We start from the raw sequence: 20,803 nt of genomic DNA on the forward strand, positions 1-20,803 counted from the left end.
GGCTGAAGGGCAGTGCCGAATTCAATCGTGGTGGCAAGTACTTTGAATCAACGATATCTGCGTTGACTCTTGGTGGGGTATGCAGGGGTCAGGATGTCAAAAGGTACTATCACAAGCAACCCTCATGCTCAGCTTGCTGCTAAATTAAGCACCATAGAGCACATTCACAATATACAAGCTGAAAACAACATTGCACAGACCATATACACTGACGGATCACTCAATACAGCTACAGGGAGGGCAGGAAGTGCTGTTATTGCTCATCAGCCCGATGGCAGCACAATTCAAAGAAATATCCGAATTAGTAACTGGGCGTCCACAATGCAGGCCGAGTTGGTAGCGATACTGGTAGCACTCGAAATTATTGACAACACTGAAGTAGACAGCTTAATTATTTCTGACTCCCTATCCTCACAACGAGCAATAAACAGTTTGCAATCAAGTAATAACGTGCTTGTCTTGGAAGCTAGACGTAGATATGTAAGAATACTTAGCAAGAGGGTAAATATAAAAATGTTGTGGATTCCTTCTCACATTGGCATGCAGGAACATGACAAAGTTGACGCCCTTGCTAAGGCTGCAGTAAATAAAGACAGTATTGAATGGAATCTTGAGTTATCAAATAGGTCCCTTAAAAGTGTCATTAGACGAGAACTCCTAGATGGATTTGAAGAAAGTAGAACAGTGCAAACTGGAACTAGTAGGTCCATTGTTCATCACAATGAAATGTGTGAAGTAAAACATGTGTATGGGGCAAGTAACAAAGTCAGTAGACTAACAGATGTTGTCACAGCTCGTATAAGACTTGGCTACAAGTATCTCTGGCAGTTCGGCTTGTATAGGGATCTAGATGAAGTAAAGTGTAAAGTGTGTGGACATAGGCAGGGACACACACTCGAACACTATATCTTGGATTGTTGTAAAATTGAGCCTTTTAGAGATAGATCTAAGCTCGCTCTGTATGATATGGCAACCTATCTTATTACCATGGATAAATTACCTGAAATCCTTGCACTGTACCCACATTTTGCTTCCAGTAGATGAACGACATATGAGATTCAGAAACAAGTAGTGTATTGTGAGGACTAATAATAAACAGAAGCTCCCCTATGACTCTGTAATATCCCCATTGGCCAAACTATTATGTATTAACGATAAGACCTACCATTAATGTATGATGACTTACTGTAAAGATGTAGCTCTTGTAATAGCACTTTCTCTGTAACTAGCTGACATTGTATCTATAAGGTGTGAAGGATTGAAGAAATTGTTTATGTAATAATCTAAGATGAGGTCTGATAAAGACCTTTTGTGCCCTCTGTAATGCTTTTGCGCTACCGCTCACAGGATGAATATGGGGTGCACAATAAACTAGCCGCCTTCGGCGGCAACAACAAAAAGCGTTGACTCAATATCGATAACAACAGTTGGAAAATAATCTATGGATAATCAAACTCACATTTCAGCCTCAATAGGACTTTTTCGTTGATGCAATAGAAGCCAATTCTACTTAAAGAAGGGCTTAGGAGGGGTTATACAATGACAGTCGCCATACAATAAAATTCACCATGCAAAATTTAGCGAGGCTAACTCGCTATTATCTGGCCTCTATCGTCGGACCGACATAAATTCTCCTATTTATATAAATTAAATATTGTTACAGTGCAATTTGGCTCTGTTGCATCATTTTGCTAATGCAACATTTCAACACGAGGGCATTTCTTCTTACGATATTATTAATTACAGATGTTTATAATTTTTTTAATTTAGTGAAAAAAAAGTATATTTTTATGATGAAAAAAGCGTGCACTCATTGAGACATTAGGTCATTCGGTCTTTGCGTCAAGTGACATGTTTAAATAAATGAGACAGGTTGATATAGTTGGTCAGGAGGCGAAATATGTTCAGTGGGCAACTCGATGACATAATGCTATAACTCGTTCATCTAACTGGGGTTTTGGGAGCTATCCTTAAGTTCAAACTTCGAGGAACAGCTAATCTCACTGAAGCTCTGAGAAAGCACTCTAGTTTGAAGAAGAATATTTGGCGAATATTAAATCGAATTGCGCCTGCGTTTGACTTACGTCATCAGGAGGCCGTGAGACAGTATCTCTTGCAGAGTTTTGTCCGTCTTGTGCACAAATGTTACTTCCTGGTGTCCCGGGAATTATTTCACCACAGTCGACGGGTGTTCGAACCTGAAAGACAGGAGGTGACTTGAATCCATGACCAAAGAACTCTGTGTGCTGACGTTACAACTGCAACTTATAGCTTGTATTTGTCTCTCTTTTCCCTGAGAGACAGGAGGTCTCTCAGGGAAAATGTAAAGACAGATGGGAAGTGTTGATAAGTGTAGTTACTTATAGTTATGAAAAATAATTTAGAACATAAGGAACTAATGGTTAATTTGTATTTATTTTGTTAATAGTGTTCAATGGCTGTAGTTTAAATACACTTCATTCTAGTGTTAGTTTCTTCGTTACAGAGATGTTTAGTCTCCCTGATCTTCTTTAGTTTAGTCTTGCTCCTGATTACTGTGTTGCTCTTGGTCCCTGTGGAGCCGCTGGTGGATAGAGGTCTCTAGCCCAACAATAAACCTTATTAATATCCATTACCGTAACTGTTATGTATTGATGTGAAAGTCAACTTCATTCTGTTATGTTCAATATTAGTTCGTCTTAATTCTTGAGTCTTTCATAAAGGTTTGGTCGCTGTATTTGAGGAATAAGAATAATACTGACAAACTAGAAGTTGCCAAGACGCAACAATGATACGTATATATTTAAATAAATTATACATAGCTCCTTTAAACGTTATTTAAATTATTAAGTCTGCCAAGAAAGAAAATATGAGATAATGAATTAAATTTAATAGTATCAAATTCTTTAACAAACTTCACATAGATATATTGTATAGTATTGCATAATTATTCACAAAGTTCAATAATGGCTTTGAAATTATAGATAAACGATTTCTCTCAAATAAACCAAATTACTTTTTCCTTAATCGAATGGAAAATAGATAGAACAGCTTACCAGGTAATACAATTCAACGTAGTATTGTGGAACACTTAAAAACTGATTGGAAAATCCTAGCCTTCATTGCTTGCTCGAAAATAAACTTTCCATAAACAAAAACATAGGTTAGATCTAATGGAATGTTCCTGCATTGGATTTCATTGTAATATTGCAATTTCATTGAAATAATCTGTGGTTGTGAAATAGTGTGTTTATGTCTTTACTGCATGTCAATCTCTCTTTTTTCCATTTTATGTTTTCCTGTGTCAGTCTGTGACCCTTTTTGTCTCTGTCTCTCCATAACTGTGTTTATATTTCCATCTATCTAACAGTCTCTCTCTCCCTCTCCCTCTCACTTTTTTTCTCTCCCTCTCTCCTTTTTTTCTCTTTCTTTTGTCTTTTTCTATCTCTCTTTTCTTTCTTTCTCTCTATTCTCAGATATTAAGATCATTTTGCTACGTTCACCGAATTGTTTATCTTTTGCGTGGTGTGGAAATACTGCATTTATAAAGTATTTCAAATTTCAACCTTCTGGCAGCAGCATTAAATATTATTTATTTTTGTAGAAGTTTAGGTTTTTTACAACTTTAACACAATGAGAGGGATTGGTAAGCTAAATTCTAAATAAGAAGGTTTTAGACCATATAACCTCCCTGGCTTTGCGCCCTTGAGAGGCTACTCCAGACGGACAACCAGAGCGCAACTCCATAGTCTCCTGCGACTTATGGATGCCTACTACTAGGATTATGTGTAAACTATAATGTAAATTGCGACGTCTGGTGATTTTACTACAACTGCTTTTACTTGCCATTTGCAGGTAAAATTAATGAACATAAGTATAAGCTATATACAAATATATATCCAATATATCCTATATACAAATATATATCCAATATATCCTATATACAAATATATATCCAATATATCCTATATACAAATATATATCCAATATATCCTATATACAAATATATATCCAATATATCCTATATACAAATATATATCCAATATATCCTATATACAAATATATATCCAATATATCCTATATACAAATATATATCCAATATATCCTATATACAAATATATCCAAATATATACAATAACGTTTCGCACAAAGCACATGTTCTCGTCAAAAATTATTATAACTCACGCACCTTACATCAAAACAAAACTAGCACCAATGCCTCAATGGAACCAAATCTTTTCCAGTAATCGCTACTACCTAAACCAGACGTCCACTACCAGCTTTCCATCTCCACACAGGAACTACAATCGTGACTGTCTCAAGTACCATCTGCTTCTGTCTCTGATCGCAAGTGCCACTAGAGACAACAACTCGATTCCCAATACTTCAAGTTTCTCAAAGTCAATTCCCTTCTTAACAGAGGAACTTCACGGGAAAACAACCAGTGTATTCCAAAGTCTCTCTTTAATCATTGAAGAACCCACTGATTGGTCAGATTCAGTGACAAATAATTAATAAAATAAAATACAGGTATTCTAAGATAGAGGTATTCTATTTCACATCTAGATGTGATGTTCAGTACGCTAAACCCAATTCAATAAGACAATTAATATTTCTTGTTTAGTATTTTGCATCACATACTGAGATATAAATAGTGAACGCAGCGTTAGAATATGTAATCTGACATAAAAGACCCTTTCAGAGTCCCTCTGAGCGGAAAGCAATCGGGAGAAGCAATGGGGTCTGAACTGCTACACTGGCCGCTTGAAAGTAAACAGAAACGACCCTGGAGGGCCCTCTGTGATGAGTTTTGCCAGAGTGAGCACCAGTTGAGGACGAGGGCGGTAACTGCATATTCGACTACAAATCAAAACTAGCGTTGTCCACCCGACGTATATCACATTTATTACGAAGCATTAACGCGAATATTAACCAAAGATCATTAATTTTAAGATCAAAGATATTAGGAAATTTGTGAAAGAACGAGAAGGGTAGAGAAAGAGACAGAGAGAAAGGTTGAAGTGTTCAGGTGATTCACATGCAAAGTGCTGAAATGAATGGTAGTGATGAGAGGAGCAGGTGAAGCTAAGTGCCGAGCGAATGGTGGGGGGAATACGGGCAGACTTTTAGTACTGCCGCAGCCAGAGGTGGAGACCCCGACACGCAAATCACCTTGAAGTGTAAGGGATAAAATGGAAAATGGGAGGAGTGAGAGACAAGTCAATGGAGAGAACACGTCTAGAATGATGAGGGTTTGTGTATACGGCGGGTGGTAGAGTGCTGTGGTACATGTAGTACAGCGGGCGGGTGGTAGAGTTAAATATGACCAATAAGATCATATTTAACCAACTGTGCTTAAAGGAACGCCTGGTTCCCACGAATACAAACAATACTATATATATATATATATATATATATATATATATATATATATATATATATATATATATATATATATATATACAATTTATTTATAATCTATGGCGTATATAATATCCCTTATTTAAATTTTTCAAGATTGCTTTATTTTACTGTTCATGTATATATTACTGTCGTCTTATCATAACAATTATTTGCAAACTATACATGTTTAATCTTCAGTTATATATTATTTCTCATTCTTAAATCACAGACAAAATTCGTAATAGAACGAGAGTCGAGGAGGACTTAAGTATTTGGAGTCTAAGGCAGTTTCTTATGAGTGGATCGAGAGAATGTAAACGTGTAAGCTTCTTGTTGACCGCTTCTCGACAACAACGATCTGTGTCAATCCCATTCTCAACTCGCAAAATAAGACTTCGACTCGACTTACTGTGAGCAGAAGAGCAGATCCTGTTGATGTATATATTGGGACGTCCTTTTATAGTTGAGAAATGGTAGAGTGTACAGTGTCTGACAAACATTTATAACCTATACTTTTCATGACGATATTCAACCTCAGAGACAAATAACAGTGCATGTAGTCTCTGAATGGTAATGGAGCTTCTCATTTTACAACATATACAATACAATAATGATGATTGGGAGCCATCTCCACTCCCCCACCCCCTTCATGTGGTGGACATAATACACAGAGAACAAGTTCTGGTGGACACCACTTAAGCGATCTCCCTAACACAACATGTTAGAGAAGTTTAATTGATCAAGAGGAGGGGGACTGACCATCCTGGCGCCTTGACCTCGCCTTTACCAACGATAGGGTAAACACTGAGAAAATAGACAATAAAATATAACAAGCTGCAAGTAATACTATATGCTGGTATTCAAATATATAGTTATTTTGATAGAAGAGGGGGGAGAGAGAGAGAGAGAGAGAGAGAGAGAGTGAGAGAGAGAGAGAGAGAGAGAGAGAGAGAGAGAGAGAGAGAGAGAGAGAGAGAGAGAGAGAGAGAGAGAGAGCGAGAGTGAGAGAGAGAGAGAGAGAGAGAGAGAGAGAGAGAGAGAGAGAGAGAGAGAGAGAGAGAGAGAGAGAGCGAGAGTGAGAGAGAGAGAGAGAGAGAGAGAGAGAGAGAGAGAGAGAGAGAGAGAGAGAGAGAGAGAGAGAGAGAGAGAGAGCGAGATTAAGAGCTCGTATTTACAATTACGTTAAAAATCAACATTAGAGACAAATATTTAGTGTTCTCTTCAATGTTTCTGGGAGCTCTACGTGTCTGTATCGCGAAATTTATTGATCATGAAATGTTCAAGATATATGGAATTGCATCAAAGATACAATATCCCAGACGTGTTATACGTGCATTTTTAGGACAAAATATATGAACATTACATTATGCGAGCACACGAGATGTTCACAAAAGACCTTCAAACTAATAATCAACAATGTTGTGCTTCTGAGACACGTACTGGTCCTACACAATGTCACACGACATCTTATCAGGAATATGTGAACAAATTCTACCTTCAGGACCTCCAGCCCAACCGCTGGTAACTGTTTTCACTAGAACTAATTATCCCGACTCATAATCTGAGCAAGAACTTACACACTTTTAAAATTGGTAACAGAAGAGTTAAAGAATATTATTATTATTGAGTTGATTTATTCATCCATTTTTATAGCTGATTTTAGTTTTAAATATCTTGTGTGCCGTTATAAGTAATAATATTTTCTGATGCTGCCTCGTATTGGCCAATTGACCGTCTGCAGTTCTTATATTCGTACATTCTTATGATGTTTTTCTACTCCGTAAAATCAATAACAAGAAAATGTTATCATTACTACTCTTCTTGCAGGTATTCAGGGAAGCTGAAGTCATCATCATCACAGAGTACAATCGATATTTTTGCTTATTTCTCTCTAAACTCCACCTCCTTCCCAGCCGCAGCCTCCCTTACCAGCTCCCCACCAGACCTCATTCTCTCCCGCCACCACCACCACCACCTCCTATTCCAGTCCCCCTACCAGACTCCCTCCCTCCCTCCTTTGCTGTTTTCGTAATCAGGGGAGTAAGTGTTTTAATATTTAACAGGCTATTTGCAGTAAGTGTCGCACAGGAGAGAGCTTAGTTAAATACGAGGGAAAAAACCACGGGGGAATGTGGTGATTTAGACGAGAGGAACGTGAAGATTGTATAAACATTTTTTTTAGCTCATCTGACCATTTGAAATCCAGGGAGTGAATTGTGACGTGAATTAACAGATACTTCAATTGAGGCCAGCAGATGAGGGATGTGACACGAACTGGCCAGGATAACGAGGAGCTCCTGACTGTCGGAGACACGTTATAGTGAGCTTTGAAGGATTCACAAGAACAAGAATGGATGATGACAGAAGCTACAGAGGTGAGAGATGAAATTACAAATGAGCTGCCAAAGATATGAGCTGCCAGAGCTATGAGCTGCCAGAGCTATGAGCTGCCAGAGCTATGAGCTGGAGCAATAAAAAGGCTGATGAGAGTTGTGTCGAGTTCTCACACATGATGAAATGGAAACCTGACGACTTTTCAGTTCCTTGCTGATGAGGTCGAGGCGTTATAGTGACAGAGAGGATCATTGTCTGTAAATGTGGAGGCGGGAGTGTTACCTGTAAATGTACAAATGAAGAATCGGAGTCAAATTCGTGGAGATGCACTTCAGATTAATTACTTCTCTTCGTGATAAAGTAACATATAATGGAAGTGTCTGTGAAGAAGGCATAATAACTGACTTTAACGTTATTAGTATTGATGAATGCAAATGAAATAAAATGCCTGTAAATGAAATTAGCGCACATTACTACAGTTAACTGTGTTCGTATATTTTGGACATGTTGATTTAGCAATATCAAAAAACCAAAAGAAACATCACTGAATAATTAAACAAAAGGTAAGAGGATAGGCGTTACGATCCAACTATTCATAGTAACTTTACTTAGCAGCAACACAATCATCAGAAATAGAATATACGAAAAGAATCATTAACATGAACAACAGGAACAGAATCAGCAGCATGAACAGTAGCAACAGAATAAAGAGCAACAACAGAAACAACAGCGTAAATGTCAGTAACATAATAATCAGAGTGGACAGCAGGACAAGAAGCAGTAGCAACAGAATAATCAGCACCAGCTAGAGCACCATCAGTCTAAATAGTACCGGACTCATCTGCATATACTGCATGCAATATAATAATAATTATCATTAGCAGATTAACGACAATGAACCCAACAGCAATCTGAGGAGGGAAAGTCCGCGAACTCTCCCTCAGCAGCAGACTGGTCGCTCCTCGACTTGCAAATCTTACATCTGGACCTTGCAAAGTGTGGCAAATTTTCGGTCGTATAACAATGACAAGTGAATTGCAGAATTTCGGCCAGCAGCTCTGAATAGCACACACTTTAACTCCGAATCTCTAGAGATCTTGGCGTATGTAGATTTCGGGAGGGCGGAGCGCGTTCAAGCACAGCCTCCCTTACCATATTAGGACGAGCCCACTTCCAACGTCCTAGATATGTCAATGTGCATTGTAAATCTCGCAACAGTGGAAACACAATTTCTTGTCTCGTCGTAAATTTCTCTCTCTGAAACCTCACCTGCGAGAGGCTCCAGCTGACACTAGGATCAATATTTGGGAGACTGATGGGCTTCACAACGGCTCTACGAGATTTCTGCTTGTTGATGCTGTTGTGGCTATTGCATTTGCTGCTGTTGCGGTTATTGTTGCAGCTGTTGTGGTTACAGTTGCAGCTGGTGCGGCTATTGCCGCTGCTCTTGTTGCCATTACTCCTATTGTGCTGCTGCTGTTATCCATACTGCTGCTGCTGTTACCATCAATATGAAAATGCTGCAATAAATTATTAATCGTTGTTCCTGTTGTTGCTTATTCTTCTCTATTTGTTGCAACTTGATTTGTTGCTATTTGATCCCGTAAATTCTGAAGTGTTACAGGTGCGTGATGCTGCTGCCTTAGCTGTGCACGTGTCCTGACAAGCAGGTGTTTGCAAGATGCTACTTTACTGATTTAAAATGTCCTGTTCTATCTCTGAACTTTTCTTCTAGAATCTATTTCTCTCCTCACACCGTAAAACTTTACGTCTTGCAGATGGTCAGCAGATGATGTCAGGGCAGCAGCAGGAGACAATGTTGGGACGCCATCAGGAGATGATGTCGGGTCATCACCAGAAGATGATGTTGAATCAGCAGCAGGAGGAAACAAATAACATCATTGCTATGTGGACTTGTTGACGTGTACTGCATTTGGGGAATTTGTGAGTCACTGCGAGTTAATGCGAGACAGTTGGAGGGTCACAATGACAATGACATAACCCATTTTTGTCAGAAAATTTGAGATAAATCTGTATGGTGTAAAAGGTCGGAGGCATGTTCTCGCCCAAGGAGAAAAATATTAACCAATAGCTCAGGTGAGGCTGAGTGCTTAATCTTGTGGAATCAACCTGGCCAATCTTCAGGTGTCATCACTTCTGCTTCTGGATGCTGAGGGAGAGAAGTTACACGTGACTCTAAGTAGGTGTTTCTCAAACATTTCCATAACAACAAATGTTAAATGAAAACCTTACATTGGCTTAACATTATTACTCACGTCCAAAAGCCTAGGAATTCAGAAAACGATCCAATGTTTGTAAGAAGGCAATTTACAAAGCAGTTTGAATTAAACTTTTAAAGTTACATGAACATGCACAAATGGTGACCCGAATGAGGATGAAGGCAACAGCGCTGTAACCAATTCCATTTAGCATCTTCTTCATGTGAAAATGTTAAAAAATATATCGTAATATCCTGCATCTTACTGTTTTTCCTATCTCTTTATTATTGTTGTTGTCCCTCTTGACACCAGGCAAGTCAGGGAATAGCTGACTGCTCACTGACCTATTACGAAGGAAATTGGCTTCTAGATGTGATGGGAACCTGTGCGTTATACGTGAAGGCCGCAGTTATTGTTGTGGTGGTGGTTGTTGTTGTGGAGGGTTGTTGTTGTTGTGGTTGTGAAGTGTTGTGTTGATGTTGTTGTTGTGTTGGTGTTGTTGTTGTGGTTGTGAAGTGTTGTCTTGATGTTGTTGTTGTTGTTGTTGTGGAGTGTTGTGCTGGTGTTGTTGTTGTGGTTCAGGGTTGTGATGTTGTTGAGGGTTGTGTTGGTGTTGTTGTTGTGGTTCAGGGTTGTGATGTTGTTGAGGGTTGTGTTGGTGTTGTTGTTGTGGTTCAGGGTTGTGATGTTGTTGAGGGTTGTGTTGGTGTTGTTGATGTTGTGGAGTGTTGTCTTGGTGTTGTTGTTGAGGGTTGTGTTGTTGTTGAGGGTTGTGTTGTTGTTGAGGGTTGTGTTGTACTGGAGGATTATGTTGTTGTGGAGGATTGTGTTGTGGTTGTTATAGTTGTGAAGGGAGAGTTGTGCTGGGGTTGTTGTGGGAGGTAGAGTTGTGCTTGAGTTGTTGTTGTGGACTGAAATGTTGTTATTGTAGAGGAAGGGATGTATTGTTGTGGTCAAATATAAATTTATATGTGAATAAATAAATTATATCACAGTATGTTAAAATTGATGAATGCATCAATGGGGATGACCGTAGCTCGGGCGAGCAGAGATTGAGGATGGATTGGTAATCTGCTTCACCACAGTACTGTAAATACAAATAATTGCAGAAGAATAAAACATTGAACCTTACCTCCTACAGACGTAACTGAACATTGAATAACACGAGAATAATATTAATTTATTTTTAAATTAATATGTTTTTCTTATTTAAATAAAGATATTTTCTTATTTTGCAGTAAGTCATAATTTATTAAAACGTTCTTGTGTCGGGCCGCAGCGTGAGCGAGTATTGCCTGAGGATGGGTGGATGTATTAGTTCTCTCAAGCACTGAACATGCATATAATAATACTCAGTCACGTAAACATCATGTAATTCAATTAAGCATTACATTTGAAATTCCAACGCAATTACATCAATTCTGTGTGTCTTGCGAATGTGAGAATTATAGGAGTACTTGAGCAAAATAAATGTAGTTGGCAAACACAGCCCAGTCCTTAAATGGAGCTTTCTGTTTTTGTCAAGAGTGTCTGATATTCAGCTGTTGGGGATGCCCATAAGGAATGATAACTAGTGCTGGAGAAGTCATTGTAGGGCTGATGTACGAGTGCGCCAAGATTATCCAAGTGGAGTGAATAGTTATTCTCTTTTACCTTCCTTGTGAAAATGTTGTATTTGTGTGTCCGGATAAGTAAAGCAAAAATGCATTAACATAGTCATATATATGTAAAACTAGCTTGTTCAAGTTTTTGACACTTTTAGGGTAATGATATAAGTGAAAGAGGCGAAACTTATTATCGTAGGAATTGCATCTTTGCCCTCCTATGACAACCCCCGTTCACTTTACTGTACTGTTCTTCAGCATTGAACCGAGAACAACCATCCAACATTTGTGTTGCATCTACTTCCCCTAAGTTTCATTCCATTAACAGTCCTTGACGAATCTTTATGCATCTCAAATAGTTCACTAATTTTAACACTATCGAATTATTTGAGTATGATATATATTCTGACTCGTTGTGTACGCGTCTACGGAGGAAACAGGTTCCATTCATATAGTGTCTCTCTTATTAGAATGTGTTGCTTATTGTCTATTATAATTTATTCACCATTTCCTATACTCTAACACAGTATGTTCTAGGTGTGACCTGACCAAGGTATTATATGGTCTATAGCATTTTGTAATATAAATTTTTGGCCAAGAAAACAAAGTATTATTTTTGTTAACTTACTTTTTACCCGCCTTTGTTTAGTGTATTTGAGTTATTTAGGAGCTATTAATGATCACACCAAAATCATTATGCTGTCTGTGTGTCTGCTTTTTACACAGGGGGTTCTGGAGTACACATATTTTGACTTCTGTTAGCAGGCCGACAGCTTTCCATTTTCCATAGTTCATGGAAAGCCTTACCCAAGAGGTTTCTCCCCTGCAACACGATCCGCCTATCGGTTTTATCCCCAGGTCACCAATTACTGCTGGGTTAACAAAGGCGAACTGTTAGAAATTGGTTCCCAATTAATCTTCACCGGGTTTTCTCAATGGGCGAGTGTATCATGTGTGCGATACGTCATGGGTTGGGTGTTTTGTGTGCGTGTGTGTGGTGTGTGTGTGTGTGTGGTGTGTGTGTGTGTGTGGTGTGTGTGTGTGTGTGTTCGTGTGTGTGTGCGCGCGTGTTCGTGTGTGTGTGTGTGTGTGTGTGTGTGTGTATTCACCTAGTTGTATTCACCTAGTTGTGTTTGCGGGGGTTGAGCTTTGCTCTTTCGGCCCGCCTCTCAACTGTCAATCAACTGTTTGCTAACTACTTCTTTTTTTTTCTCTCTCTCTCCACACCACACACACACCCCAGGAAGCAGCCCGTAACAGCTGACTAACTCCCAGGTACCTATTTACTGCTAGGTAACAGGGGCATTCAGGGTGAAAGAAACTTTGCGCATTTGTTTCTGCCTGGTGGGGGAATCGAACCCTCGCCACATAATTACGAGTCCTGCGCGCTATCCACCAGGCTACCAGGCCCCCCTCCTGGTAGGGACCTGGTAGAGTGTGTGTGTGTGGGTGTGCATACCTAACTACTAGTCCAACAACTGACCATCCCCTGGAGGCAGCCCCCAGAAACACACTACCGCCCAGATACCTACTGACCGCTAGATGAACAGAGACATGAGGTGATAGTAAACGCTGTAAATTGTTCTCGTTTTCTCTCCTCTGCCATCCACTCCTATACACTGAGCAGGGGCCAAATATCTTTAAAGTCATGAAGGAAAGTTCGTGAATCGCTGGAAGAGTGATCCATCGCGCCATTGTGAAGGAAATGGACTTCTTAAGAGGACGGAGAGTTGAGGGCAATACTTCGAGGGATTGAGTGTTATTATGTTGTGTTGTGAATGTTGTTGTGGAGAGAGAACTGATGTGCTGCGGAGTTCCTTTTGGAGATAAGAATGTTGTGCTGCAGATGTAACATGTGGAAGCGTGCTTCTTACTTTGTGGAAATGAATATTAATCGGAGGTCATTGATAAGGTTTTTGTTTTGTGAACGTTCTTATTAAGTGCTCGTTGTAATGATCTTCACGTTGCTGTTGAGAGAAGGTTGATAACAGAATTTTCCTGAAGGCCACTATCTCTCTAGTGGCAACGACGGGGACAGGAAGCCGGAGGCATGTCAAAGGACCCACCATGCCTTCTGAGGGATTTTTCCAACTGGATTTAGAACTGAAGCCGTCTAGGTGTTTTCGACCTTGGCGGGTAGGCGGTTCAATAGGGTTTATAAACCTATGAGTGAAAAGGCATCTCCTGTTTTCTGTCCTACATCGTGGATTGTTGAGCTTAAAGCTGTTGATCCTTGTATGCGTGACATCTGACCTTTTAAAGAAGCAGTTTGTATTAATGCCACAAAACGTGTTCACTATTTTAAAGGTCTCGGTGGGATCAGTCCTGTCAAGTCTGGTTTGTAGTGTAGTTAGTCCTGAGTCCCTCATCCGTTTCTGGTATAAATGCCGACTTAATTCAGGGATAATTTTTGTTGCTTTACTGTTGATGATATTGTATTAGCCTTGATGGGGAAGGAATTGTTAGTGAGGGATGACAATGTGTGTTTCACGACTGTACGGTATCGATGCTGATATTTAGTACAATAAACATACCTGAGCACCGGTTATTCTAAAGGAAGTTGACAAACTCGCAACAACTACTACACCAAAACTAAGGACATCACTTCATGCTTGTGGGAGATATGACAGCACCAAGTGCCACCAGTATCTCAGCGATCTTTTGACATCATTAATTTACATATAAATATAACAAACTGCCATCCAGAAATTATATTGTCGAAACAATTAGTGAAACGCACAAAAACGAACTGTTGTCCAAAAAATAATGTTTTGGTACAACAGTTCTTCTCTCTACGTTCAACCAATTATTGCTCTAAGTAATATAGTTTGGAGGATGGGCAGTGGACCTCTGGTTAGTGTTCCCCAGGGTAGTGTATCTCAGTGTAGTGTATCTCTGAGTTATGTTCCCCAGGGTAGTGTATCTCAGTGTAGTGTATCTCTGAGTTATGTTCCCCAGGGTAGTGTATCTCAGTGTAGTGTATCTCTGAGTTATGTACCCCAGGGTAGTGCACTCTAGAGTTCCAATGGTAATATTTCCCAGGAGAGTGTATTTCTGTGTAATGTATCTCAGGGTAGTTTACATCTGGTAGTGTAACCTCGGGCTGTGTACTCCATGTAAGTGTACCTTGATGCATTGCACCCTAGGGTAGTTTAATCAGGCATAGTGCAACTGGATAAATCATGTGGCTCATTAACTACAATGACAGCATGAAGGTAATCCAAGAGGCCTTTGATTATGTTGATGACTCCACACAGACCTTTAATAATGGCACTGAAGAAACCTAAAATCACATTTATTTACCATTTAAACAAATCTTATGGGGATTCCATTGGTACTATTTCCTGATAAATCTACCTCACAGAATTGAGAATGGGACATAAACAAAAGACAAATATATTAGGTAAAAAGATTGATGTAAATACGTGAAAAGATGCTAAAGTGATATGCGCATTCAAGTTTACATGTCTGGAAATTATTTAGCATCACCTTCATACCATGAAGAAGTAATTATGAGGAGAAAGCACTAAGCCAGAATTCTCATATTAGATTAATCTTAGATTACTAATTTCTATAGTCACTTCTTTGTATGATCATACCTAATGCATTTATTTCAAATGAAAGACAGAACTTATCATCCAGTGCGAAGGTAACCTCACCTAACCTAAAGCATCAGATTCAATGACGAATATATGAACTCTTAATACTAAGCTTCGTAACAACTCCCTCAAAAATCGACTCTGAATCCAGAGGTTACAACAAGTGTCAATCTTGTGTTCATTTAATATGAGCTGCTCATTTATGACTCACGGACATTCACAGTTACTTAAATATAATTTAAAACACCCTGGAACAAATAGTTTCACAGAATAAGTGCAATTCTTGACTGCAACAACCAACGTAAACTACCATCAGTGTTATTGATAGAACAGCAATGTTATGACTTAGAAAAAGGCCGATATGGCCTATTTTTATTTCCAGTCAGGAAGGCCTCTATGATGTATTATTGATTATATTTCAAGAGCAAACCTCTTCAAGCACAGAGTTCTCCAAGCACAGAGTTCATGAAATTCAGAGTTCCTAAAGTATAGAGTTCATGAAGCACGGAGTTCTCAAACTCAGAATTCTTCAAACACAAAATTCTAAAACACAAAGCCATTTTCAAAAAACAGAGTTCTTGAAAATGAGAGTTCCTCAAGTCCAGAGTTTGTGAAGCACATGCTTCCTGAAGCACAGATTTCCTGAAACAAAGTCTTCCTGAAGCACTACGCCCTTCACGCACGGAGCTCCTGAAGCACTAAGTTCTTCAGTAAGCACATACAAAACAAAGCCACTTCCGTGTCTTGTGCTCAGCTGCGCAGAACAAACAATGCGTTATGCATACAATGAAGCCATTCGACTTTGACTGTACCCGAGAACTGTCTTCCTGGCGGAGAGTGAAACAGATGGCAACATTATCCCAAAACAGCCGCCTCGATAACCAGGCAAACTTGGACTTAAGCTGACAAATCATCCAATTTGGAGGATCTAATTAGACTGTGGCTTATAACATCGTACATAATAATGTTCTCATCTCCATCATTACATCATAGAGCGGAGAGCAGCTCATATTATCCCTGGGTGTTGCGTATATTATTGTTCTGTTGCGTCCATTATTGTGTATTATGTTCATTACCTGTGTTGAGTATATTATTGCTGTGGCGTTATCACTTCTGTTGCATTTGTTATCACTGTGATGAGTTCACTGTCACGGTGTTCCTTTCATTTTCGCAGTGTTGCGTTCATTATCACAGGGTTGCGTTCATTATTATCGCAGTGTTGCATTCATTATTAACGCTGTGTTAGGTTCATTATTACCGCTGTGTTGCGTTCATTATTATCGCTGTGTTGCGTTCTTTACCGCTGTTTCATTCATTATCGTTGAATATTGCGTTCATCAACGAATTGATGCGTTCGTTATCGCTGTGTTGCGTTCGTTATCGCTGTGTTGCGTTCGTTATCGCTGTACATGTAACGAATGCTTGGATCACTGACCTGAGGAAGGAGACAACGTGCAAGGGTCTGCGGGAGTAATTTTCTTTATGGAGATGGAATTGGGGCGAGTGAAGGAGGAGTCAGCTCCGAGCCTCGGATTAGGCGCTCAAACTTGCGGATTGTGCACTTTACGCTAAAGTTTAAATTATATTCTTTATCTGACTTCATTAAGAGTCCTGTGTCATATCTTAGGAGACGGTGGGTTCCGGAAAGTTAGTGCCGGGTCGGAGTTTGAGTGAATGACAGGATGAAGCAGAGTGGTGCGAGAGTCGCGAGTGTGGTGGGTGAGTGTTGAGTGCGTGGTGGGAAAGTCATAAGTGTGTTGTAGTTGAGTCACGAGAATGTGGTGGTGAGACATGAGTGTGTGGTGGGTGTCTTGAGAGTCGTGTTGGGAAGGTTTTGAGTAGGGGGGTGAGTCTTATTTAGTTTTTATTAGTAACTGTAAAGCAATGTTCTTATTGTGTATGTTTATGCTAAGGAGGAGGCGGGGGAATTATTAAATTAAGTATTTTCTGGTTGAAGTATTGTCTTGATGCGTGTCTTTGATTCAAAACATTTACGTTAAAATTCATTTCAAATATTAACACAATTTGTATAATCTCATGCAATGTTTCACATATATTAATCCTTATTGACTTGCACAGTCTTGTGTGAGCATTCACCGTGTTCAACACACTCCTGGACGACTACTTCGCTACCTGAAGTGAAATACATTATCATACCAAAACCTCAATCTCTCACTCAATTCCACAGTCTTGAACGTCCCCACACAAGGGCCAGAGTGTTGGGCTCCTGTGGATTTTCTCATTGAAATATCACGATAGTGTGATTTCTCTGTGAAGGGTCAGATAGTTGTTATCTCGTCACCACGCAATGGTTAGGAAGCTGTTATACACATTTTTACACACACACACACACATCTGCCAAATAAATTTATATATTAATAATATTATACCATATTTTCAACCACAATCTCCCATACTTCCCACACTATCGTATCTTTCTCACTACCATATTTCCCAGACAATCGTATGTCGCACACTATCGCATCTCCCACATTTCCATCTCCGCCAACACGGTCCTACATTAGAAGTTCAGCTGCTGTCGCGACAAGGCCCTAAATATTTATTTAGTTCGGACTGAAAGGTAGAAAATGAATGATGGCGGCACGCTACCTGTGCCTATTCCCTCGGGTGGATCAGGGCTACTAAAGTGGCGGAGTCTTTTCTTCAAAGGATGTGTTGAGAGGTTTTGATACGTAAATGTCTGGCAGAGAACAACACGGGCGCTCGTAACAATATAAACACATTGAAGACGACTTTAACAGACCGTAGTTACGATAGTAATGACAATTACATCTAGCTTAAATGTTGTTGTTGTTTTAGATTTAACTACTCCGAACGAAATGTCCATGTAGCACGGGCTATAGTAAGCCCGTAAAGCTTATACAGGGCTAGTCCTTATATAAGATTCAAGACAGGGACAGAGTAAGGTCAGGTGGGGTTGGCTTTGTGAGCTGAGAATGAAAGATTATACTTTGCAATGTTGAGTTTTCTTTCATTCTATTCACTGCTGTTTTAGTGTTGAGAGTCTCAGAACTTCGTGTGGTGTTGTTGGTGTTTCATCCTGGTTTGTGTATCACGTCATCTACTGTCAGTCTTCTCTCTTCTATGTGTTTCTCAACATGAAAATGTTTGTCTATAAAAGTGGAATGTTTTAAGAAAATATAACCTACAGCATCACTGGAACAAAATAAACAAACTTGCAGAAATCCAACTTCAAGTAAAAGTCTGTGTTCAGTGTATTTGTCTTCTCTGCGCAAATAGAGTTTTTGTCCTCTTTTGATAAGCTTTGGTGTAGGATTCCAGTATAATGAAATCCTGCTTATTTAATCCAGTTTTAATTCTTAGACAAATGTCAAGTAAGTGTCAGTGCTCAAACCCTCGGTATTACTTATGCTTACATTCATCCTGTTGCTGTGTGTAGACTCGAGAGTGTACCCGGGTGTGGGTGTATCAGTGACACCCCTCCCACACCCCCATACATACACATTACCGCACTGCCACACCCGCATGCACGCTACCACACCCACACACATACTCTCCCACCGTACTACACCCACACACGCTACCCCACCCACACACGCTACCACAGTACCACTTCCACGCACGGCAAATACTCCGCCCATGCAGCTATTTGTTTTATTAATTAACCTCAGTTACAATTTGCTTGTGGCTTTCACTAAAGTATATTTCTGCAAATTTACACAACTCGACAATTTGCTCGCATTTATTTTTGCCTCACCACAGCTATAGGATTTGAGTTGAAAACCAAATTATAGTGAAATATTTTTTTCGTACGTTTTCTATCCTTAATCATTCGGCTTTCCTTGGCATCGAGTTAGCATTTAAAGTCACTTGAATAGAACAAAGTTCGAGAAATGCATGCAGGTTAAGAGTGGAAAAAGAGTTTATGAAGCTGTTCGGGACATTCTGAAATATTAAGTCAATATTTATTATTCATGATGTTTGAAAATTCATTTTAAACGAAATCAGAATAGTTTTGGATCCTTTGAAGCCCGAAGCAATTGAGTCCGCGGTGTCGAGATGAAAGAATCAACATGATTCTTCAAAAGAATCTTCGTGTCGATTCCTTGTGAGAAATATGGGTCTTTCTACTACGAAATACATTTATTTTGGAAATACTTTCTGATTTTACTGAGGAATAAATTTGCTTTGTTCATGACGGTCGGTAACAAATCACGAACCAAAATGATTCGTATTTCGGTGTGATCGGAGTTGACTAGCTTCGTCTCTGGTGCTGAGAACCATTCTTATCTCCATCCCTGGTGCTGAGAACCATTCTCAGCTCCCTCTCAGGTATCAATGAACTGCCAGTGACGGTTCTTCTAAGAACTGTTTCCCAACATAATGGAGACAGATGGAAACGGATTTTTTCTCATAATATTTCTTTCGTTCTTATCTTCCTATCCTTTTACATTCCATCGTTAATTCCTTCCGTCTTTTTTTCCTTCCTTCTACTTTCTTTCCCTCCCTCTCTCCACAGCACCGCTGCAGTCAAAGCCAGACGTCAACATAACTGCATGTACATAACATCGTCAAGAAAATGCATCGACCGTGATGAATAATTCAAGGGAGAGGTATGAAGGCTCTAATATAATGCGGAAGACAGGTGGAGAGAGATCGCGTTGCCCCGGGGTAAACCCTAGTAACCTTATTATTATGAAATGCTTTCTGTTTGTAGGTGTAGGGAGAGTAACTCGGTATACGAAGAATAACAACATTGAGGAAAAGTTTATTGAGAAATTTATGACTGCTGTATTCTACAGGTTATTTACCGAGTGCGTACTTTTTAACTAGTAAAGAACACAAGAACCATAGCAATTGCAGAAACCATTATTGTCCCAAATAAGACAGCTCCTATTTATGTCCACCAAACTCATTCATATATGTCAAAACTCCGTTTGAAACGATCCAGTGATCCAACGTCTATTATTTTACAAGTTAATTATTCCATAAATACGGGTCTATTTTGAAACGTTTTAGATATTATTTTTAATGTTTTGTGCTTCACTGAAGGGTTAAGACAAATTTCAATATACGTTTACACCTGTGATAATAACATTCTCTACTTCAGTCTGGCCAGGAGTTATATTCACTGAGAGTTTAACTTATTCCTGAACAATGTTCAAGAGGAAAGTATACATGCTTCACATTACGCCGTAGTTCTTGACCAAAATCTCAACCAGCTCTACATAGTTTTCTGCCTCGTTATTGACCAGGAAACCCCGAACCATTTCAACAATTTTGTTACAAGCTGCTTTCTACTTCTTAGTAAGCGTTTTGGGAATTCTTTGCACTCCATATCCATGATCTTCTTTTAACGAAGACACCGACTTTGACCTTTGCTCCACACAGCTTAGGGAAGAAGTCTTTGAAGGCACATGAAGACTGCAAACTTCTTCTTGGAGCTGTGACCAATTGTTTCAAAATACCCAAATTGACATGTGGTTGTAGCATCAGAACTTGATGTTGTTCCTTCCACAGAGAACTGGGTCTGCTGTAGCCAGTCCCGCCTGCAGAAGTGCGCCTTAATGCCCCTGCTGTCCCAAAGGCAAAGCTAGTAAGAAAACTTGGTAATTGTCTTGGAGACCTATCAAGAATCATTTTGAGGCCAACGATGACCTCTCAGCCGTACTCACCATACGTC

Source organism: Procambarus clarkii, chromosome 60 (genome assembly GCF_040958095.1).
Source record: "Procambarus clarkii isolate CNS0578487 chromosome 60, FALCON_Pclarkii_2.0, whole genome shotgun sequence".
In the NCBI taxonomy this organism is placed as follows: domain Eukaryota; kingdom Metazoa; phylum Arthropoda; class Malacostraca; order Decapoda; family Cambaridae; genus Procambarus; species Procambarus clarkii.